The following is a 24,993-nucleotide window of genomic DNA, read 5'->3' as shown; positions in this document are numbered from 1 at the left end:
TGGAGTCATGCGGCGTGTGCTGACTGCTTATGGCTCAGGTGGGTGGCCACGTGATATGGTCTGTCTGGTTCAGCCCAGAGCAAAACAGAAAGGTTGGAGAAGTTCGAGTTGGACCACCTTACCTCTCTGAAATCTGCTCTGCTTCTTTCTTCTTTCTTCTTTCACCTCTTCTTAAGTTTCCCAATCCTTGGGGTCTTTTGGGGCTCAGTGTTTTTCAAACATCAGTTTCTCCTTTGCATATCACTTTAAGATGTGTGCCAAATAATTATAACCAATATCGATTTACTTAATATTTTCTTAAACTGACTCACTTTTTTTTTTCTTACTTGACATTGCTTAGCTGTCTTATCCTGAGCATTGGCAGGTGTGGAACTGCTGATTTGATAGCTGAGTTATCATGTTCCTTTTACGCCTACACCCAGGTACCTCATGATGATAATAAAATCAAATAAAAAAACAGGAGCCAATTAAGCCATCCCAGGTACCACCTGGTCTATGGTGCCCCAGCTCAGGAAACAGGGAATTGTCACCCAGGTTCTGGAATAACACCGTCCAGTGGAACTCCATGTGGTAATGGAAATGTCCACGTCTGTGCTCTCCAAAACAGCAGCCCTCAGCCACATGTAGCTAGTAAGCACCAGAAATGTGGCAAAAAAAAAACCTGAATTTTCAGTTAATTAATGTATGTTTAAATTTGAATAGCCACGTATGGTGAGCAGCAACCATATTGGACAGCCCAGCACTGGGGTATCTGCATTTGAAAATAAATCATAGCAGAAAGGATGAACCTGGTGTCAGATACTGTACGAGCTATTTACATAATTATTTTCCTTATGGATTCCTAAGGACCCTGTGAAGGAAGGGTTACTTCATTCTGGTGGTAGGCACAAGTCAAAGATGGGAGGATTTTCCTTTGCATCCTTAAATACAGAATAAAGCCATTATCTGTTATTTACAGAGAGAGAGAGAGAGAGAGAGAGAGAGAGAGAGAGAGAGAGAGAGAGAGAGAGAGAGAAAGAGGGCAAATTGTCACCCAACCCTAACCACAGTCAAGATTTAAAAGGTTGACATATCTATTTTTCCTTCTCTTTCTCTCTTTTTTTTAAATATCCAGCCCTCCTCATTAACCAGATATCTTTATTCTCTAAATATTTACCACCCCGATGAAATTTACAGTTTAATTTGCTGTATAAAATCATTTATTGACTGATAAACCTCATTACTAAGCTCTAGCACAGCCCCTGCTACTCCCCGACAGTTTTAATTCTTGTAGCAGCAGGCTACTGCGAGAGAAAAACAATCCTGTCAAATTAACTGCGGGGGTCTAAATTATTCAAATACACTAAATCCATGCAGAACCGTTCCCCTGCTCATCATTTTTCTTTCAGAGCCCACAATTAACCGGCAATATTCTAACTTAAACAATGACAGCCATTCTAAGAGCATTATGGGAACACGGAACATTCCACCTTCCCATGAGGCCTTCTGCTCCTGGGGGCACCAGAGGAGTGACCTCTGCAGGAGCCCCTGTGGACAGGGACATTTCCTCTGCCCAAACACCTCCCCACTTCAGAGCATATCATTCTCTGTGTGTCTCATTCCCGCCCCCCCTCCCCCCCCAGGTCAGAGACTGCATTTTGGACATCCAGGTGTGTGTCTCTAGCAAATTCAAGATGAGGATCAGCCTGCAATTAGTTAATTGCACATGCACCTTTCTGCCTGTGGGGGAAAAATGTGTCTCCCGTTTTCTATCTGCAAATGGCAACCAAACTAATTATTGAGCTGCCGATTCAGAAGGCAGGCCCAGCTCACAGAGCCTGCAAAACAGGGTGGGGAAAAAAAAAAGAAAGAAAAAAAACCCCTCTAAAAATGATATTAGCTTCAGAACAACAAATAGCAAGCCTCCCTCTCACATTTGAGAAAGAAAATCTTTCCCACCATGTCGGACCTCAGTAGTCGGGATCTGCACAATGAATGGCCTTGGGTGTTTGATTTTTTTTTTTTTAAATCTAATTTCCCAGAGCTTGTGGTGCCCTAACAAGGATGAATCCCTGGGCATGACACCCAATGACAAAATTCTTAAATAGGAAAAATAAATTTAGTGCTCCTCTTGACAGTTCATGCATTCATTCACTCTTTATCAAATATTGATCGAGTGTCACCTCTCCGCCCAGCTCGCAGTACCTAGGAAGCATTATGGTGCCAGATGTGCAACCAAAAGCAAAAGAGTGACACACAGTAAAAAATGACGCTGAGTCCCCCGTTAGTTCAGGGTTGATCAGAATGTGTGACCCAGAAAAGACTCAGAGGTTTATGGAAAATGCAGATTAATTGGACTTATCTCACACAGAATAAATCAGAGTCCCTGAGATGGAGCCCAGGAATCTGCTTTCTACCATGCTTCCTTGGGAAATTCTTAAGCGCTTGGAAGTTTCAAAGCATTGGCCTGAAGCTTGCCAGGTGAAAGCCATACACCTGAAAGCATCAAGTAACAACGGGTAGCCTAAAAGAAAGGCCGGCGTTGATGGTATAGATGAGTAACCCAGAACATATCGGTGAGGGACATACCCAGAGTCCCCGTACAGAGCCTGCATAGAGCTAGAGAGGTGGGGGGAGGTGTAGCATGAGGGTGCCCAACCCCAAGGGGCACCCTATTTTATCGTAGACAATGGCAGTTCTACCACTGGTGTTCATGGGGGCTTTTTTCCCCCCACTGTTTTTATTTTCTTTGTAGTTTTGTTCCCTTTTTAAACTTTTTATTTAAGGGCAGTTTTAGGTTTATGGAAAAGTTGCAAGGCTAATACAGAGAGTCTCTATACACCTGACACCCAATTTCCACTAATATTAACATCTACCATTAGTATGGCCACTTGTCACAATTAATAAATCAATATTGATACATTATTAATTCACTAATCTCCATACTTTACTTGGATTTACAGTTTTAAACTTAATATCCTTTTCCCACCCAGGATACGACATTACCCTCTGTATCTGTGGGTTTCACATCCACAGATTTAATCCATTACAAATAAAAAATATTTGGAAACAAAAACCCCAGAAAGTTCCAAAGAGCAAAACTGGAAAAAGAGCAGACCTAGCACTATGCTGAATCCATGTGAATAAAGTGATGTGTAGGCACACCCTGCTGTAGCCTATATGCAAATAAAGGTAATATGCAAATACTACACCATTTTATATAAGGGACTTGAGCATCTGCAGATGTTGGTATCCACAGTGGGTCCTGGAACCAATCCCCTGCAAATACCGAGGGTCCACTATACTTTTATTTGTCATGTCTCCTTAGGCTCCTCTGGGCTGTGACAGTTTCTTCGCATCTCTCCTTGTTTTTGATGACCTTGACAGTTTTGAGGTGTTCTGTTCAGGTAGAATGACCCTCAATTGAAATTTGGCTGATGTTATTCTCATGATTAAACTAGGGTTATGGGCTTTTGGGAAGAAGAACCCAGAGGTAAAGTGTTTTCATCACATTACATTAAAAGTGCATGCTATCAACTGACTTCACTGTTGATTTTGACCTTGATCACCTGACTGATCTGTCTGTCAGGGTTCCCCCCTGTAAAGTTAATTTCCCCCTCCCTTCCCATACCATATGCTTACAGCCCAAACTTAAAGGGTAGGGAATATACTCTACCCCCTTGAGCACAGAGTATCTACATAAATTATGTAGAATTCTTCTGTCTGGGAGATGTGTATACACTCCTCTCATGTATTCAATCATTTATTACGTCAGTATGAATTTATGGATATTTATGTTACACTTTCGGTTTTAATCCAGTACTATGTTGTGTGTTTTTCATGCTCAGATTATTCCAGCTGTAGTCATTAGTCACTGGGACCTCTTCCAGTTGGCTCCTGCATTCCTCTGACATACTCGCTCTGTTTGTCTTTTGAGCACTTCTTTACCTCCTGGCACTAGAAGATGCTCCAAGGCTCATCTTATGTATTCCGTGTCCCAGTCCTACAATCAGCTATTTCTCTAAGGAGCCTTTGTTTGTATTTAGAAATTGAGATCTGAATGTTGTATGTCCTCATACCTGCTGGGGTACGTGTGTGTATTAACTTATCCATGTATATACACATATCTCTGTATCTCATCTACATCTAACCTATCTATATATCTATCTGTATCTATATTAAGCTAAATATGAGTCCATACTCTAATTACCACATAGGTCCACATGGACCCATTACCCCATGGATCACTCTAGTCTTTCCCCCATGCTTACCTATAACCTCTTTCTCACCTGGTTCTCACCATCTTCCACCCATTTATTTATTTGTTCACCTGCACCTACCTGCCCCCCCCCTTTTTATGTCATACCCATTTACAACCAAAGCAATGCCTGTCACCTGCAACACACTTTGGAACACTGGTTTAGAGGAGGAACTCCTTTCTTAGGCTACTACCTAGCGACACAGTGAGTGCCCTGGGCCACCTCTCCTTTTCTTGGTCTGTTCTTTCATATCATGGCTCATCTTCTACTGGCAGCCACCATAGAGTTTGCTCAAGATCTATAACAGCTGCCACTGCCTTTCTGGGCCATAGAGGTGCTCTGAATATTTATTCAAGAAGCACTTGCCGAGAGCACGTACTACCTACCTAGGTTTGTACTAAAGATAGGGATATGGAAATTAATAGGGTTGTATCTCTAGAGCTCTGTGACTAATTGGGGCAGGGGAGGGCTTGACCCTTTTTTGCCTTTTTTTTTCAATGTCAGTTGTCTTCTCTAAGAGCCACCACCATGGGATCATGGGATACCTCGTGTTTCAGAGGAGAGAGGCTTCGTCTAGGCTGGGACACATGGGGAAGCTTCTCAAAGGAGGCAACTCTTTGGCTGAGTTCTGAAGAACTGATGAGTGCTTTTCATATGCAGCTATTGAGTGTCCTAGTATGGGCTGGGTGTTGAGGACAACATGGCGGTAGTGGTGGTGGTGGTGGCGAACCCAGATAAGGTCACTTGTCTCATGGAGACCCCAAGCAAGTGAGGGATTCAGGCATTTAGTAGCATAAGTGGCAGTTAATCAGGTGGGGTCGTGGTGTTTCAGCCCTGAGATTCCGCCTGCAAAGGTTTCCTTCAGTTCTCACATCACTGCATCCATTGGGCCCCTCTGGGAGGGCACTCAGTAAGATGCCAAAGGCCCTGGCTTGCCCAGTACTGGGTACCAATTCCTGTGCATTGCATCAAGCACACGGAGAGAGGAGGAAAGGAAGGTGCCAAGTGGAACAACATCCATTTGATCCTTTTTATATGTAAATGTGACTTTAAATAATATTGTGTAATGACCTGCATTTCGGTTAGGAAATATCTCTTGATGATTTATCTTTCTCTCTGCAATTATGACAGCCTAGTGATCTTGTTAATTAATGCCAAAGAGGGTTTTTCAGCACCTCATTAATGGTTTCCCTTTCAGGCCACAGAGGCTCTTGTGCACAGCCAGGGGCAGGGAAAGCCATTTTTTTGTGGGTGGAAACGGGTCTTTTGATCCCCCACCACCTTCTTTTCCTCTATTTTGCCTTATTTTTATAATCTATTTCCCCCTGTTGTGTCTCCTCTTCTTCCTCTTTATCCTGAGCCCTCTACTTCTCTCATTTTTCTTTTTTTTAAATTTCTTTCAAAATACAGTTGCTTCTTTTTGCTTTCATGTATCATTTTATTAAGTAGTTCAATTGTCATTAACTGTGTTTCTTCAGAGACCCTCTTTCTTCTGGAAGGGTTGTTTTATTTGACTGTTTAATTCAATATTTCCTATTCAACAAGTTCTGGTGCAGAATTTTCCATGTTCTAAGACATCAAGAAAGCAACAGTGAATCAGAGCGTGTCCTGCCTATAGGATCTAAGTTTTATCCCATAAAAATAACTAACACATAAACGAATGAAAGAAGGGTTCTGTGGTTCAGTTAATTTTGTTCATCCTGAAGGCCAAATCATGCCCCCTGTTGTTTTTGTAAATAAAGTTTTATTGGCACACAGCCATACCATTCACTTATGGACTGTCCATGGCTGCTCTGCTGCTTCAAAGGCAGAGTTGAGTAGTTGCCATAGAGACCATAAAGCCTAAAATATTTATTTACTACCTGGCCCTTTATGGAAAAAGTTTGCTAATCCCTGCTCTATCCCGTCATTGGAGATGCTGAATGCCCATGATACATTTAACAGTCATAAAAATTCTACAGTCAGAAAATTTAATTTTCTTCAATCCACTTTCTTCCCCAAACATATTTGATTATAGAACCTACCTTTTTGTGAATTCATTTACAGACATTTCTCCTGGGTGAAATGACTACCCTGCAAGGTTCTCTTTCTCTGCCTGATTTCAGTTTGGTCACCACTCTGGCCGTCTGTCTTCTGGCTGGTCTGTTCCCCGAAATGTCTAAACCCAGCTTCTTGCTCAGCCTCTGTGAAAAAGGTCCTATCACTCGTGCATGAGGGCAGGGACTCTCCTCCACTCCAGTGAAACACTGCTGCTCTTTCCAGGAGCAAAGATCTGTAGAGTCCAAGTCACCACTAACCGCAAAACAAGTTAGACTAGTTTTGTGTCCATGGGGTTTTCGCTCTTGCCTCATCTAACTTACCTTAAAGAAAACTCATTTTGATTTATGGTTCATTTTTTCTGAGGCATTGTTGAAGTTGAGATTAAACTGGTATGCCTTGAAGATCGGCCAGAACTGAAGAAAGGGTCATGATGGTGTTGAGAAGTCCCAGAAGATATAAATGTCCCCTAAGAGCCAGAGAGAACCCAGGGAAGCTATGGCAGAGGAGAGACCTTCCCATACTCTGGAAGTTAGGGGTCCCTAAACAGTGGGCTGTGGACTTTGAAGTTGGCCTTGGGTGGATTAGGAAAGAATATTCCAAGGCCCAACTGGGGAAGGGAGATCACCAGTTGGGGAGGTGACCCATCAGAGTGTACCTGGGCAGGGGGGAGGAGCTAAGCTGTGAGCTGACAGAGGCAGACACCCAACCAAGGAGTGGAAGATGCGTGAAGATTTAGATATCAGTAGTGCAAAAAGCACACGTACAGTCTCTCCCTCCAGAAAACTCAATGTAAACAAAGACCTGAACAATGAACCCTCACAGAATAAAAATGAGTGTTTGGGGGGTGAGAGGTGGGGGGATTATGGTCCAGGTGGTGTTACAGGCAAGGAGAGGGGCAGATACAAAACCCCAAGGCAAGAAAGGGCAGGAGGTGATTTAGAAGCTGTAAGAAACTCAAGGTGGACCTTCCAGCTTGAACATTTTCTGAACCTGACCTCGCTCTGGGTTAAGACCTCCCTGGTCATCCCCAAGCTAAACCCTTAGCTGGAGATTTTGAGCCACATGCATTTGTTTGAGCCAAAGCCTTTCACATGTAAGAAGAAGGTGCCCATTCCTTGTTGTGGGTCATGCTTAAAGCAAAACAGAAACCCGTGGAGCTGACCATCTAATACCATCAGGTTCTGCTAATGAGAGAAATGATTTCTGCCTATGTGTTTTAATTAAGAGACTATATTAGAAATAATATTGGAGTAATTAGCGTTAAACCACATCCATCAATGTTATACTGATCTTCGTCATGTTTAAATGGGATAATGGTGACTAATGGGGGGGAGGGAGGGGACACGGTATTATTATTTTTTTCTTTTAAGCCCAGTTAGATAAGCTTAAAAGTAGAGAAAACAAAGGTGTTAAATTCACTCTTGAACTTGTCAAAGGGATCTAGCAATTAATTTAAATAAGAAAGGAACTGAGTGGTAGCTTTGTACTTGGTGCTGTTGGTTGATCTTTTTCTCTTCATGTAATATCCTTGACTCTCATTGTTAGGGGCAAGCCACTGTATTCCAGGATTAAGGGACTGTTCTGACATTTGTAATCACTAATTATCTGGGAACTTTTCTGCCTAACATTCTCATTGGAACCAAGGCTTAAGACTAGAGCCTCGTTAATTACAATGACTTCTCTATAACAGGGATGAACATGAAATTTAAATACAATTCTCTTCTCAAAGGCACGCATGCTACTTGCTCCCATACAGAAATGTTCAGTGAATTGACTGAAACGTCAAAAGCAAGACCCTTATGGAATCCCGTAGCTATGTCTGACATGCTCTGGAAATTCTCCAGTGTAGCAGACAGAGGGCTCCAAGGCTAAAATTTAAATATTTTCCCTCGAGTTTAACTTCCATGGCTTGATTTCATAAAAAGCAAGTGTCATCATGGTTTTTTAGGTGATCATGATTGAAAGGGGAAATTCTCCCCCTGAGAGAGTCTCCCCAGATGGCTGTCTTTGACATTGCTATGTCTCCCTGTTGACCAGAAACCACAGAGACGGGTCCTCCTCATGTTAGGTCATTAATTGTTCTTCTGCAGGCCTACCCACGCTAAGCTGAGACCCGAGGCAATTAGGCAATTAAGTCAAGCACAAAACGATGCTCGTGCTCCAGTGAGCCACGGTTTTAGTTGACAGTGGCTTTGACTTGACTTGTCCAGATAATTGCTGCAAGACCTCCATGAGCCTCCTACAGAATGCGAGAGCTCCTTTAGAGAGTGTGTGATTGATTGATTTATTTGCTGGACAAAGCCACCACCTTCTTACAAAAAAGCGGACGCTGGATACTGGTGTTCTTTGTTTAAATCAAATACAACCTGTGTTAGTTCGGGTCCCCCTAGAAGCTGACCCTGAGACAAAAATCCAAATGAGATGGTTATCCTGAAAGTGATGCCAGGAAACATCGGTAGAGGGATGGGAAAGTATGATGACAAATTTATACCTTTGTGGGTAACGTGCTTACTCCTACAGGGGAAATCTGAGAACCACTGTAGAACTTTGCTCAGAGTCCCCACCAGGGGGAGAGGCACACACTCCCATTCGTCCTTGTTCAGGGCCTTAACTGGGGGCACTGTTTCTTTAGGAGAATGGGCTCCAGCTTGCAGGGAAAGCCCTCAGGCAAAGGGAGGCAAATGCTGGTCTGGGAAGTCTGGTGGCTGGTGCTTCAAAGAAAACTCCCACAGGGATATGGATTGGGGTACCAACCACACTTCCAGACTTCTCAAACCAAAAGACCTCTGTGTTTGTGGTTCTAGGTCTGACTCCACCTTTCTTTTACTCTCTGCTTTCAGGACAAATCTAGATGTTTGGACATGAACTTGATGGGTGCTCACCTTGTTATTCTCCTGGAGAAGGTAAGTCACTGGCCAACATGTATATAACTTTTCAGTCTATTTGCAAAGCTTAAGTTATTTGAGACACTCCAGGTAAAATAGCCCCACAATATATTATATTAATTTGATGACTCCTCTTACCAAAGCGACTCTGAAATGTTACCTATTTTTGCTCTCAGGTACCTTTCTTCTTATTATTATTTTAAAAAGAAAATACTTTAAACTTCAAAACGGAAAGATTCCACTGTGTTTGGTCTTTGGTTTGTATGCCTTTCAACAGCCTTTAGCCTAAGGTAATAGAATTCTGACCAGACTGTGTTCTTTGGTAGTCTACAAATGTAGCCAGGCCAAACCAAATCAATAAGTATTTATTTAACACTCAATATATATCATGATTACATAGGTAAATACTTCTAAACCACATACTGTGTTACTTTGCTCTAAGTCAACTTTTGTTCTTTGCCTGTGGTATTATTTGCAAATACAGCCAGTAAAGAAATGGAAAAAGAGCGAACAATGGGTTTGTGGGATGGGAAGCATAATTTCTTTCTTAGTATTTTGGCTCATGTAACATTCTTAGCAAACCCAAGTATATAGAAGTCAGGAATTATCACTAAAAATATTTACCATGAGGATTCTTTTCTCTTTCAATTATGACATCCTTTAAGAATACTTGAGAATATTAGATTTATCTAAATATGATGTGCACAGAAACTTAGGGCAATCTTTCGGCTCTATAAAATGAAATCCACATGTATAGATAAGTACTCAGAAGAAGGTTTTTAAGGGAGTAGTCCTTACATGTCATTCCCTTTAACTAGAACATCATTTATCTCATCTGTGGAGCCCCTCCTATAATGCTCTGTGCTCTGAGAGCTGTCACTAGCTACTCTGGACTGAATGAGTAGTTTTTCAAATTCCCTCTGCCATACCGTGTTATATTTATCTATTTTACTCCCTACATGGTGGATTTCTCAGAGCAGGGATTGTGTCTCATTCATTTCTAAATTCTAGGACATAATGTGTGATTAGCAAATGCTTGTTGAATTGACCTGAAGAAGAGACTTTCTTATTCTGATAAAGAGTTTGTACAAAACAAGCAAACAAACAAAACTATACTGAATGTCATAATTAGTGGCAAAATATTTAAAACTTTCCCTTGAGACTGGGAACCAAACAAGAATGCTGACTATCAATATCAAATGGGTACTAGGCTTATCAGGGGGATCACTTTATGAGCTATATAAATGTTTAATCACTATTTTGTATACCTGAAACTAATATAATATTGTATATCAAATGTAATTGAAGAAAAAAAAAACTTAAAAAGAATGCTCACTGTCATCACTTCTTTTTAATGTCACATTGGATGTCCCAGCCAGTTCAATAAGGGAAGGCAAAGAAATTTTGAAATGTAATAAGAAAGGAACAAAAAAAACCTATCATTGGCAGACAACATTATTGGGAAGTAGAAATCTAAGACTATATAAATAAACTGTAAGAACTAATAAGTGAATTTAGCAAGGTTGCTAAACAGAAAGTCAATTTCCAAAAATCAGTTGTATTTATACATCTGAGCAACAAATAATCAGGAAACTAAATTAATATAATAGGATACATTAGCAATGCACACACATTAAATATTTAGGAAAATATTTAACAAAAGATATGTAAGACTTTTACTCAGAAAACTATAAAAAATCATTGGAAGAAATTAAGGCATGTGGTCACATGCTTTCTGTGTTTGTTGAAGTACAGAGTACAGAGTGTATAAAGAATACAGGGTGGCTAGAGAGGAGATGTCAGAGTTAACAGGAGACCAGTTCATATAAGACCTTCTAGGCTGTTCTATTTATCTATTGCTGTGAAGCAAATCACCCTAAACTTTCTGGCTTAGAACAACATTTAATTGCTTGCAAACCTGCAGTTTGGATTGGGCTCAGCAAGGATGGTTCATTGCTGCTCTGTGGTGCATCAGCTGGAGAATTTCAAGATGGTCCCCAGGAATGGCTGATACGTTGGTGCTGGGTGTTGGCAGGAAGCTCAGAAAATGCTGTGAGCCTCTTTTGGCAGCTTGGATTTTCTCATAGAGTGGTGGCTGGGTTCCATGAGTGAGTGTACCAGGAAAACAAGATAGAAGTACATGGCATTTTTATGACCTAGCCTCAGATGTCACATCGTGTCACTTCCACCATACTCTATTAATGCAGGCAGCCACAAAGTGTCACCCAGTTTCAAGGGGAAGGGACACAGACTCCACCTCTATGAGAGAATAGCAATGTTCTAGAACAACATGTGGGACTGGAGGTGTTTTTGTGGCCACCTTAGAAAATAAAATCTGCCACACAGGCCATGGTAAGGTCTTTGGATTTTGTCTTCCATTATCGGGTTTTGAGCAGAGGAGTGATGTGACCTGACCTAGAACCTAGCATATTTTTGCCTTATCTTTTTACCATGTATTTTTTTTAAGATTTTTTTTTATTGGGGAATTGGGGGGATGGGAACAGTGCTGGGGATTTGGGGGAAGGGGAACAGACAAGTTGCTGTCGTTTTTTTGTTCTTCAGTTCAGTTGTGGGGGACGTCGCTTCACTGGCCCAAGTTGGCACCATCATTGCGCTCTTCCCGGGTGAGGCACATCAGTCGTCAGCTTCTAGATGGCCGCTCACTGCGGCTGCTGGCCGCTCACTGTGGCTACTGGCTGCTGGCTACACAAGGTAGCCCATGGCAACCCACTGCCACAGGGGCTGCAGCCTACGCCGTCGCTGGTGACTCACAACAGCCCAGCTCCAGGTTGAGCTGTTGTTCAGTATCTTAGCTGTAGAGGGCAGTGTCACTGGCCCTCATATGTGGGATCCGAACCGGGGCCCTCTGGCGTCCCAAGCCAGCTCTTAACCATCGTGCCACTCGGCCGGCCCTTTACCATGTATTTTGATATGGGTTTTGATACCACAGATATGATTTTATCCTGAGACTAAAACACATGGGGAATTGTATATATGGCTGTGACCCTATGGAAGTCAAGTGCCCAGCATATTATAGAAGATCATCAAATGCTAGGTTCTTTTAGAGTTTGGTACAATGATACCCAATTGGCAGACCTGGGCTAACCTAGGAGCTGTGGGCAGATCCACCCATGAGCCTCAGCAAATCTGTACACACAGGCACTGTGTGTGCCAGGGAAGGGGTAGAGGAGACCTGTTTTCTCAGGCTGGGGTGCTGGCTTCCTGAGAAGACCCAGACTGCCCGTCAATCACCTTAGTAGTTTAAAACCATGAACCATAATAGAAAAATTTACATCATGGAAATTGGCAGAAGCCTCGAGTTGGTATGTACCCCCTCCCCCACCAATGCTGGTTATTAAATATTGTCCGGCACATCACTGGACAGACAGATGATGAAGTCAAGCATTTTAACAGCTCCATTAAAAGGCAAAGAAACTATTTATATTACATATGAAGACTTTTTTGTGTGGTTTACACAGGCCTATATAACTTATGCACTTGAAGCTAGAGAAAAATCTCAATTTAGAATTTATATTTTGAGTTCCAAAGGAGTGGAATGACCACCATCCAATTTAATTAAAAAAGAATTTTATTGTTTTTGGATTCCATGAAAGAAAGGATTTTTTTAAAGTTGATTTTTGTTTTAAAGTTCCATAAGACTTTATTAATTTAATTAGTTCCTATCAATTTTTAAATAAGCAGTAGCTTAGATTAAATTTTCTCTCTCTCTCTTTTTTAACCCGACCTCCTCTGAGCATATTAATGGGTCTGGTCTATCATTTTGCAGATGGAGCAGTAGGGGTGATTGTGAATCAGGAGAAAGTTTTGGGCCAGGATTTTAAAGTGTTGTTTTTATTAGGATTGTGAAGTATTTCCATCAGGGTATTTATTATGGGAAAACAACATACGAACCAGGAAAAAGAATTTGGTTAGATGCAGGAATAGGGTATGTTTGTGGCAGCCATTCATCTAAGCCAGTTGTGCTGGGTGTCCTGTACAGAAACTTGATTTAAAGGTGGGAGTGGTGTCAGCAAGCGGCGCATCTGCAGGATGGCCTGAGTTCACATCCGTGTGCATGTGGGCATGGGACAGCTGGGGTAGGACATGGATTGTGCAGTGTGACCAGAAGAGGACCAAGTTAAAAGATAAAGGACCCACAGTTCACATAGTTCTTTTAAGGGAGGATTACTAACTTCAGATCGGGATTAAAACCACAATCCAGAGGAACTAGGAAAAAGAATAGATAGGTAACAAGAATGGAGTTAAATTCTGAGGAATGCGAATCCAAGTGTCATAAAGCCTTTTTCCGACTGCTTTCTTCCACATTCTAGTCCCATGCATTGCTTTCCAAAAACAAGGATTAGCAATCACATAATTTTGCAGCTTAATGGTGGCACACTCTACCCACTCTTGGAAATGCACAGTGGCCATTGATGTATTTAAAGCTCTGACAAATCCTGTTAATAAAGCCATTTAAGTTTACTTAACTGACTCCTTTGAGCAAGGAACACATTTTTGGCATCACAGTGTACACATCCTGCAGAATCATGGTCCCCAGATCAGTCTGGGACATGGTATGGCAGAAAGAGCTTGAATTTTAGTCAAATACTCCCAGACCCAAATTCTGGAGACAAGGTCTGTGAATAGACTAACCAACCTTCAGGACACCCTGGCCATGAATTCTCCCAGGGTGGAAGCAAGTGTGATTCTGAAAGAGGGGCTGACCTCACCGGGGAACCAGGTGAACTACAGGCTCTCTGCAAGGTCTCCTGCCTGGAGTGAGGGCAATGAAGATCCAGAGAAGTTAGCAGAGTCTAATCACCTGACATTTCCTTCTGCTTCTCTTGCTCACTTGGGTTCACACTTGATTTGATCATTTCACAATCTCGAGCCTCATTTTCCTCAAGAGGAATTAAGTTTGTCAGTGACAGGAGTTCAGAGGCTCAGAAACATTGGGGGCAGGTAATGAATGCTAAGTCTACACAGAGAATCAACCTCCTGGGTTTGTTAAAGGCAGTGTCTCTTGTTGAGCATCTGTTTTCCTCCTATTCAAGCCATCTGCAAGGACAAAGCTGTGTCTTGAGGAGGCTCCCAAGATCAGAACTAAGAGGATTAAATGAAACAGTGTTTATTAAAACCTGGGTGTAAGCAGTAGGCTCTTGAGAGAAGGGAGGGGCTGTTCGTTCACCTTGTGAGGATCTTTAAGACTTCTTGGATGCTTTTACCTTTTGGTGTTTCTCCAGGGGTGTGGATCCCCTGGGGGAAGTGCGTCATGGGATTTACATCCAGCCAATCTTTTCCCAGCTCCCCAGTCATTTTTAATTCAGCCCTAAACTGGCTGAGTCACAAGCAGAGGGTGGGTTCAGATATTCATTTCTGAACTATTGGGTTGTCGGAAAAGTCACGACGTATTTTTTCTATGTTTTTCGTTGCAAAAACGCGTCGTGACTTTTCCGACAACCCAATATTTGCAGTGCCAGGCGTAGTGTTGGCTACTGGGAGGGGTGAGATGAAAATGGGGCAGCCCCCTCCCTGACATTACTCGTGGTCTGGCGCAGGGGGATCAGATGTACATACTAACTGATCATTAAGCCACAAAGCAAGGAATGTTGGGATAATCCTGAAAAGTACTTAGAATACTGTCTGAGCACATGATAATGGCTCACTACATCTTGATTACTATTATGATCAATGTAATTATTATTATTAAACAACCAGTTGCAATGGGAGCATCTAGGAGTTGGGGTGGGGGTGGGGGGGTGAGGCGGCTGAGTTTGCCTGGAAGCTCAGAGAAAACTTCACAGAGAGATAATATCTGAGTCTTGAAAACATGACAATGTGGCTAAGTTCAGGAGAGGACAAGCACATCCCTCTGGTCAAAGAAACATGTGCAAAAGCCTTGACATGACTATCCATGCATGTTGAGACAACTGCAAATAATTTAGCATGACCGAGACATAAGGGGTGTGTGTGTGTGTGTGTGTGTGTGTGTGTGTGTGTGTGTGTGGTCAGAGACAAAAATGGGAAGGTTAAGAGGGTAAGAGTCAACTTGAGAAGAGGCCCCCTTTTCCTGTTGCAAAGTTGGGGATTGAGTCTGTTTGCACTAGGAACATGGTTCCTTTTTGTTTTTGTTTTTTTAAGGAATGTAAATTAAAATAATTAACAGCAGTTAATAACACTGTATTGCATATTTAAAAGTTGCTAAGAGAGTAGAGCTTAAAAGCTCACAAGAAAAAACTTTTGTAATTATATATGGTGACAGATGTTCACTAGACTTAATGCGGTAGTCATTTTGCAATAGATACAAATATCAAATCATGTCATACACCTGAAACTAATATAATGTTATATGTCAGTTATTCCTCAATTAAAATAATAATACTAATTAAAAGCTATTTGACCACTCGATTCCAATTTAGGAAGTTTATCCTTGTAAAGCAAAATTGTTTATGCCAAAAGGGTAGAAAAATCAAAATAAATAGGAATTGTGGAGTAAGCCTTGATATACCACTATGATTCCACTAGGTAACTATTAAGATTGTTATTCCAGAACACTATTAAATAGCTTAGGGAAATGCAAACAATGTAGCATCAAATGAACAAAGTCTAGAAATAAAACTGGCTATAAAAAAAGAACCTCAACTCGATTACAAAATGTCCTTAGCTAGAAGACTAGGAGGCAATATTCTGAAAGGTTAAAATCATTATCTGTGGATGGAGGGGTCATGGGAAATTTTTATTTTCTCTTTTGCATTTATTCCAATCAAGGGCAAAAAAGGGGTGGTGGAGGTGGGGGGGAGCATTCTTATGCCCCAGTGGTTAACCAGGTGACCGCTGCATACATTATGGCCTCTGCAAAGCTGCCTGGTATGTGACATGGCTTCCTGAGCCATGGACACTGAGCTATTCCTCTGAAAGATAGCTCTGAACATATGAGCATATGAGTGGAGCAATACCCCGCAACTGCAGACAGAAATAATAAAGATGAACCATCTCCAGCAAGGGCTACAGTTCTTGGGGAAGAGAGCAGGTAGCCGGGGTGGTGGGGAAGGCGTCCTGTAGGCTGCGGGATTCAAGCTGGGCCTTAAAGGGTATGTAGGTTTAGATGGATAGGAGGGACTAAACTCAACCTAGAACGTTTTGTCTTTTCTAGCTCTTTAATGAGGAGCGTAACCCTCATTCTTGAAGATCTGTTGCCCGCTGCTGCCATCTCTACATGTTAATGCTTCTTATTAGGAAGTGTGTTAACTCAGCCCAGTCTCCTGGTTGGAAATAGGTTTGTAATCATAGAAAGGGTTATAATAGCTACCAATTGCTGAGCACTCGCTAAACACTTTACCTGGCTGGTCTCATTTATACTCACAGGAGCCCTGTCGTAAATTGCCATTTTTACATATTGGAAAACTGAGGCTTGAAAGATCGCCTAACACAACGGATAAGTGCTGTATGTGTAAATGGAACCAGGCCAGTCCAGCTCCAAAGCAAATGGGAACCATGGATACTTTTGGTTGCCTGAGTTAGCTTTTTGTAGCCAATGACATTGCACTTCATAACTTACTATCCCATCTGTCCCCATCACACCTGGCACCAAGAACTGCATTCTTTGTGGGTGTTCGTGCAGGAGCCTTCTCATCTAGGGGAGAGACCTCTGTGTGACCCTGGGCAAAGCTCTTCCCTTCTCGGAGCCTCCTTCTCGCACTAAAAATGACAAGGCTGAATCCAGTGATTTTGGAAATCTCCGATTCTCAGATATGATCCCGTCTCCCACCTTAGAAAGACATGGTTCCTTCTAATACAGGCAAGACGAATCGCACAAATGCAACACAGACAGAGAGAAGCGATGCCACATGTATGCTTCAGCATGTAAACAGTTCAAAAACAGGCGAAACTAAGCTACGGAGTTAGAAGTCGGGATATTGGTCATCCTCAGAAGGGACAGTGACTGGGAGAGAGAAGAGGGGTGCTCCCAGGGGGCGGGTTGTGTTCTGGGGCTTGATCTGAGCACTGATTTCTCGGCTGTGTTCACTTTGTGATGTTTTGTCTACCTGTACACTTATGAATTTGGCTTCTTTTTTTATTTTTTGTATTTCAAAAAATACTTTGATAAAAAAAATGCACACCGCATCAAAAGAGTGTGTTAGGGTGGAAAGTGTTCCTGATGGGTGTCAGAGAGAGGATGGGGGCTCGGAGCTTGCTTTTCAAGGAGAGCAAGTCGACGCCACTCTCTGGGGAGTGGAAGGTGGCTCAGGACAGCAGCTTCATCTTACAGACGGGCAGTGCAGAAGGTCCATGCAGTCGGCTCCGCCGGGCTCTCCCCAGTTCTGTGCCTGAACGGGCACAGCACAGGCTGCCTGTGAAGCAGGAGGGCCTGAGCCTGGAGCGCTGGGAAGGAGCATGCTATCAAGAGCACTCAACAGGTGGCACTCTTCCCTCAGCCTCAGCGAGCGACTGGTGAAACGGGGGCTGCACTCGCCCAGCAGTTAGCTAGGATGCTGATCTCCAGGGGAAGGTGTCTCCCTTCCCCGGAGTCGGGGTCTGATGCTGGGCATCCGACTCAAATACCCTGCCCCTGGCCATTCAGCATAGGGCTTCCGGCACCCTCAGGAGGATCCCGGGACCAGTGCCCCCCAGTCTTCCCCTTTATGGAGGAATGCTCCCACAGCTCCTCTGCCGGCCTCGGCTGGGGGTCCCCAGGCCTCACTCAGGGAGGATCCTCTGCCTGTGGGGCTGTCTTCAAAAACGAAGAGAGAGAAATTTCTGGGAACCTGGGTGACTGCTCCGACAGAGCAAGGAGGATGAATATTTCATTAAGGTGGCTCAAGTTATTAAACAACATTACAGAACCAAGTGTGTTGGCAGGAACCTGAGAAGTACATTTACATGGGCAACAACAGTGGGGAAAGAAGCTTAGCATGGGGACAGCCTCAGGGAAAGCCCCCGAGGGGCCGTGAGTGGAGGGCCAGTCCTTCTGGCCCCCCTTCAGACCTGCCTGAATGACCCATGGCCCCTCTCCACACACATTCCAAAGGGGGGCTCCGGGGGACGGGGAGGTAAAGAATGTCAGAACAGGGGGACTTTCGTGCCCCAGTGACTTTGACCCTGAAGACTGGGAGGTCAGAGGGGCCTCGCAGCTGCCATTTTCTTGGTCTGAGGGACCCAATGGGCTGGAAGAGGCTTAGGACCAGGGCCACCCCAGGAGGCCACCCTGGAGTCTCAGACACCTGAGCCGGGGGAAGTCAAGGCCGGACAATATGGTGGGATCTGTTTGTCCTGGTGAGATTAGGATCCAGTGTGAGGTCTTGTGACACCCTCTGGACCAGGACTTCTCCCCCACACATCCCTCCAGCTGAAGAATAAGAACACATGAAGGCCCCTTTCTTCAGCCTCCACCTCAAGCACTGAGAATTCTTTCCTCTGCATCTCATGTATCTCCTCTCATACAACTCAAGGCTACTTCCACAGAGACTACTCTGGATGTTTCTGTATAAAATCATAATTTATTTTAGAACATATAATATATTGAACCTAGCACCTTGCATATTTAATTTCTCATAATGCTCTGAGGTAGATACTGCTATCATCCCCATTTTATAGACGAGGACACGAGGCTTAGAGAGGTTAAATACATTGCCCAAAGTCACAACTGCTGGTAAATGTCAGGGAGGAATTTAAATCTAGGTTCCTTTCAATCCAGAGCCCATTCTCTTCATCCATCTTGGTTGTAGAATGTGCCAAAAGCCCTTGGTTCGCCAACTCCCTCATAATCCCAAAGAGAAGTGTGGGGGAGGGGAGCTCATAGAAGAAGTTGAACAGTAAGGGTATGGGGACAAGAAAACATGGTGTCGTTTATAAAGCCATTTACTCTAAGCGTTTGGGCAGACAACTTAACTGCACAGAGCCTCCATTCTCTCTGGTTACTGTGAAAAGATGTGTGATGTGCCATGCCTGGTGTCTGGTACGTAGTAGGTGCTAATAAATGGTGGAACTCTTTTTCACTTTCTGCTGCTCCCTCAGTTTGCCCAGCTAGACATGATTCTCTTACAAGGATGATTTCTGCCCGGGAGACTTTCCTCAGAGAGGCTGGGACTGGTGACTCAAAGCCTGAGTTATATGTCTATTGGATGTTCTCTCCCTGCACCTTGAACTCCTCCTATCTCAATCCTTATCACACTGTTCTTTAGATTTTTTTAATCTGTCATATATCTCTCCTCAACTGAGGACTTGATGGGCTTGGAAATGTGTCTACCAGGTTCACCGTGGAGTCCGAAGGTGCCAGCAGAAACCCCAAAATATTAAGAGTTGTTCAAAAGATATCTGTTGATGGTTGAACGGATGGATGGAAGGATGAACAGATGGATTGAGTCATGGACTGATGGGTGGGTGGAAGGATGGATGGATGGATGGATGGATGGATGGATGGATGGATGGATGGACTGATGGGTGGGTAGAGGGATAAGTAGAAGGATGGAGAGATGCACTGATGGGTGAATTGGATGGATCCCTTAATAGTTAGCTTAAGTATCTTCATTATAACATTCTATCTCACACGTGTACACACTGGTGGTTTTAGGAACACTGCCCTGCTTACTATCAATTCCTTGGCTTTTACTATCCTGAGATAGGTAGACACAACATCCATGCTGACTCTGCCCAGGCAGATAAAAACCACTGTCCAACCCAACCTCCCCAAACAAACAAAAACATTTCCGAAGCCCTCTTCTTCACAAGCTTCCATAAAAGAAAAAATAATAATCTTTTTGGCAAGAGTAGATGCAAAACTCTATCACACATTACCACAGCCTGCCCTCCACTTAGGAAACAGGGATGCTTATGATTTCTTGAATCTTAGACTCCCCACCCCCTCTTTTTTGGTGTTGATGGGAATGAGGGTAACTGATAACCACCAACAACCAGGCTGCTAATTGCTCCACTTATCAAAAGATGGTTTTTCGTTGCAGTATGTGGAGAGCGGGTGGTTCAAAAGGCAAAGCAATGCTAGAGTCTGTGGCTTGGCATTGACAGGCTCCCAGAGGAGAGATCAGGGTTCAGGGAGAAATGAGGGAGGGCAGGACCAGTGAAACACTCTCAAGACAATCTCCTGTTCTTATCAATGGCATGTTTCCCCAACACACATACTCAGTGTACTTGAACGTATAACCTTGGGAAGCAAAATAGCAGCTTCAGTCTGTTGGGCCCCATGGGAAGCGGATTTTGGTTCTGGCTCTTGAGAAGTCCTGACTAGAGGTCAATCCTGGGGTGGGTTGGTCTCGGAGACCAGGCTCTATCCTTCCTGGGTCCCCTTACTCCTCTGTTGCACTCTTTCTTCTTCCTCGCAGACAATGTCATTTGGGGGCTGTCTTTACCTGCCCCTTCTATAGAAGTTCTCAAAGTAGAATCAGATCAAAGCAGACCCAAAACTCTCAACGACACCAGCGATCAGAATTATTGGGTTTTCAGAAAAGTCATGATGCATGTTTGTGACAGGTGGCACTAGTTCATTTTTGGAAGTACTAGAGTCATTCGCTCGCATCTATGTTATTGCTGTGTCATTTGACAGCTGGCAGTTGTAGCTTCATTCTAAAAAAAACCAGAGATTTGGTTGAGTTTTGGAGATTTTACAACAAGTTGAAGATGGAAGACCAAACTGTATTTTTGCCATATTTTACTGTTTTACTTCCATAAAGGGAAGAATGTGTATCAAGCTTGTGAAAAGTTGCATAAAGTTTACTGCAACAATGCTCTACAAGAATATCAGTGCCAATGATGGTTCATGAAATTCCGTGCTGGTGATTTTGATCTCAATGACCCTCCTCAGTCAGGGAGGCCCACCAAGGTTGATGGTGACAAAATAAAGGCATTGATCGAGTCAAACCCAAGTTACATGACACGAGAGATTGCAGAAACATTGAACACTCATCATTCAAGCATTCACGGCCACCTGAAGAAGCTAGGATACATAAGCAAGCTAGATATTTGGGTTCCACATGAACTCAAAGAAGTTCATTTGACAGTGTGTATAAACATCTGCAAAATGCTCATTAAATGTGAAGAAAACAATCCTTTTTTGAAGCAACTGATAACTGGTGATGACAAGTGGATTGTTTACAACAATGTGGTGTGCAAACAGTCTTGGTCCCAACATGATGATTCGCTTCAAACGACATTGAAAGCAGACATTCATCAGAGGAAGGTTATGCTGTCAGTGTGGTGGGATTTTAAAGGTGTCGTGTTTTTTGAGCTCCTACCAAGGAACCAAACAATCAATTTGAATGTGTACTGTTGGCAATTGGACAATTTGAATGAATCCATCATCCAGAAATGTCCAGAGCTTGTTAATTGTAAAGGAGTGTGTTCCATTGTGACAACACGAGACCACACACAAATTTGATCACCTGTCAAAAGTTATTGGAGCTTGGATGGGATGTGTTGCCACACCCACCATACTCGCCTGACCTTGCGCTGTCAGACTTCCATGTGGTTTGCTCTCTTCAAAACTCCTTGCATGATATAATGTTCAATTCAGATGAGGCTGTAAATCAGCACCTTGTTCAGTTTTTCTCAAATAAAGACAAGTCCTTCTATAAATGAGGGATTATGAAGCTCACTGAAAGATGGCAAAAGGTTATTGAACAAAACAGGCAATATATCATTGATTGATCTTTGTTCTTTATATAAATAAATGACCTTTGAAAAACATAGACAAAATACGTCATGACTTTTCCGACAACCCAATATATCTGCAACCTGAAGCTCACATTTGCATTTGGCCAAAGAAATGAAGTTCACATCTTAGAATAAGGGAGGGTATGAAGGTGACCTGTCAAGAACTACTGCAGTTATTCTAGAGGAGGGAGAGACAAGTAAAAGGAAAGGATGGAAGGCAGGGAAGAAAAGCAAAGGAGAAAGGGGAGAAGGGATATTTGAAAGGATGGGTGGAAAGAAGAGAGAAGGAATGGTATCTAATGCTTATTGGGTGTCTGCTTAAGTCAGGAACTAAGTCACATGTTTTTGTATGTTTTCTCTAGTATCTACAGCAACCTGGCAAGATATATTGACTTACATTTAATAGATGAGCAAACTGAGGCCCAGCACAATTAATTAATTTGCATAAGGTCACACAGCAACTGGACTGAAGCCTAGTAACTCTGACTCTTGCAGGCTGCCTTCTGTCTCTCACCTCTGCTGTGATTAGGTGGGTCATGCATAGCCCAGTGAGGTCCTAAGGGTCAACAGAGCAGCATCTCACTAGGACCTCCACACTGGGCCAGCCCCTCTTTCTTAAACTCAGAAGCTTCCCAGACCTGAGATCCCACTGCCTGGAGACAGAGGCCCAGTGAGAGGAAGGGTCTTGCCCAGGATCCCATGGTTAATTTGAGGCAAGAGCTGCAACTACTTCCGTGATTTCTTAAATCCCAGTGTGGTTGCTGCACACTTTGAGTCCCATGCTGTTCAATTCCATTACTGTATATGAAGTCACAATTCACAGGAGAAATAACATAAGGAAAAGAGATGGAGGATATGAGGATATAAATCCCTGACATCTACCTTTACATAGCTCATCTGTGAAATAGGATCACTATGGTATGCTGTGTCTGCAACAGTCCTCATTACTTCATTCTTTCAGTCTACTAGAATATTTTTGAAGACGTTACTGGAAAGCATTTGGTAGATATACATTAAATGCAGTTACCTGTAACTCTGGAAGGGAATTCATGGGCATGATGCTTTGAATTCTCAATATCGTGGTTGGTCAAATAGGGTTGCTAGGGTTCCAGGGAAGGAGTCTGATAAGGTGTAAGAAAAAGACTGTTGGAAGCAGAATGCTTGGTTTGTGCTCCTGTATTGACTAAACTTCCTGGTTATCAGTTTCCTGATTTTTAAAATAAACGATGCTATGGACAAGCTTTCCTACAGCCTTTGTCTACCCAATGCTTCTTATTCCCATAACAGCAGCTCTGAGCAAGTCTCTTGCCTCTTTAGGCCTTTTGATGGTCCCCATTGTTCTTACAATAAAGCCCAACCCCTTAGAGTGGCCTGTGAGGCCCCTTCTTGGAAACCTCATCTCCTGTCCCTTCCTATCCCTCCTTCACCATCCTGTCCTCAGGTCCTCAGGTTTGTCCTGCTGTCCCCGCTCCTTGCCCCACAGGGCTGCTGTACCTGGTACCCCACCCACACCTTTTCCTGCCCAGTTCCTCCTCTCCCTCTGATCTCATCTCTGTTGTAATTTCCTCAGGAAAGCACTTACTGATTTTTGCGTGCATGTCAATGTCCTTTCTCTTCTGTGTTTTCTCTCCCATAGATTGCTTGTAATCATACTTTTATGATTATTTGTGAATTACCTTAAAAAAACCAAAAACAATGATAAACTCCAAGAGGTTTGGGGTCATATTGGTCTATGCTTTCTTTTTTATCCCTACACTGAGAATACGTGATAGAGTCAAACATTTGTTGAATGAACGAATGGGAGGACAGATGGAGGGAGGGATTGAGAGAGAGATGGAGGAAGGGTTGGAGGGACGTTGCCCAGATGCAGCTGACATTTCTCCCAGAAGACATTAATAGTCAATTACTAATGGGTCAACCAGTCAGATGTGATCCCACGTCAATATGGCTCTTTTCAATACCTGTAATTGTCCGAGGCTGACTCCTCATGGAAACCCCGCCCCGGTGCTTGAAGCCCAAAGGGGAGATTCCATACTCCCTGAGCTCTGGCAACCAGACTGTGCATGTTATTTATTGCGAGAGGACTGCTGGCCTGTACAATGCCCATCCCCCAGTCTTTTATTACATACTTTCTTGATCAAACTGTAAACCAACCAGAGAATGCTTAGCAATCATTAACAGCTGTTCTTGGAAAAGGACTAGATCACATAATTGTACGTTTTACGACATTCACCCTGGCCACTGTTCCACCTCCGTGGCTGTGCACGTCCTCTGTAGCTGGAAGCATCACAAACTAGGCTCCTGGCTAAAATCAGAACAAGAAGGCACACAAAGAGGGGGCAGAGAAAGATCCAGAAAACAATTTACTCGTTATAAAGTTGCTGAGAGGCTTAAGGCCACCGCATTTCGGTTGGCTGCTAAGTGAATATGTAACTACTTTATATATTTCAACAAAATTAAACTTAAACCTACAGAATTAGGTTTATTAATTTCTGTCAGGGCTCAATGGGGGAATAAGAATGGCCATTCATTATGGACACACAATTACTGGAGACAAAAATGAAGCCCAGCGCTATTAAGTATAATAAAAATGTTGAACACGGAGGAAATTTTCATTAAATATAATCTATTCTTTATATTACTACACTTAATCCTTGCTGTCTGCTTCTCTGTTTTTCTCCAACCTATTTAATTTTATTACTTAACTTTTTATAAATGTTTCTTAATATAATTATGATTAAATATTTGGGAGAAGAGAACGTTAGTCTCTGAAGAAAGAAAAAGAAAGAAAGAAAGAAGAAATCTCTTCCGTTTTCTCTCTTCTTCACTCCTAAAATGGTGAAAAATGACGTTTTTTTGGAAAAAGCAAGTGCTAAGTAGGATTTTATTGTTGGGGCAGGCCGGAGCAGGAGAGAAGGGAAGGCAATAAATAAGAAAGAAGCACCGATCAGCAGTTGTAGGGGAGCTCTTTCTATTACACATTTAAATAAAAGTCCATTGCCTTACTAAAAATGTCTTGAATATTTGCATGGCCAAACTATGTAATTAAAAGATAGGCTCGGCTAATGTTATTGCTTGCACTACATGAAAACATTTGTGATCCCAGCATTTATTTTTAAGCCACGGTGGGTTGTTCTGCGAGTTGCTTTCTCTTTTTTTGGGGGGTG

At 42.9% G+C, this 24,993-nt stretch overlaps 2 long non-coding RNA genes across 2 annotated transcripts in view; one reads left to right on the top strand and one right to left on the bottom strand.

Annotated features, from left to right (window-relative positions):
* Nucleotides 1-24,993, top strand: part of LOC109378482 (uncharacterized) — a 309,621-nt gene that overhangs the window by 66,354 nt on the left and 218,274 nt on the right. Inside the window, exon 2 of the long non-coding RNA XR_002122996.1 lies at nt 9,119-9,181. This is a non-coding gene — a long non-coding RNA (uncharacterized LOC109378482). The remainder of the gene's footprint in view (nt 1-9,118; nt 9,182-24,993) is intronic.
* Nucleotides 22,637-23,882, bottom strand: LOC109378491 (uncharacterized). The gene is made up of 3 exons (XR_002123000.1): nt 23,788-23,882; nt 23,409-23,502; nt 22,637-22,947 (listed from the first exon to the last, which is right to left on the bottom strand). It is a non-coding gene; the product is annotated as an uncharacterized LOC109378491 (long non-coding RNA).

This window comes from Hipposideros armiger, unplaced genomic scaffold (assembly GCF_001890085.2).
Source record: "Hipposideros armiger isolate ML-2016 unplaced genomic scaffold, ASM189008v1 scaffold_19, whole genome shotgun sequence".
In the NCBI taxonomy this organism is placed as follows: Eukaryota; Metazoa; Chordata; class Mammalia; order Chiroptera; family Hipposideridae; genus Hipposideros; species Hipposideros armiger.
This window is presented reverse-complemented; position numbering and strand designations above follow the sequence as displayed.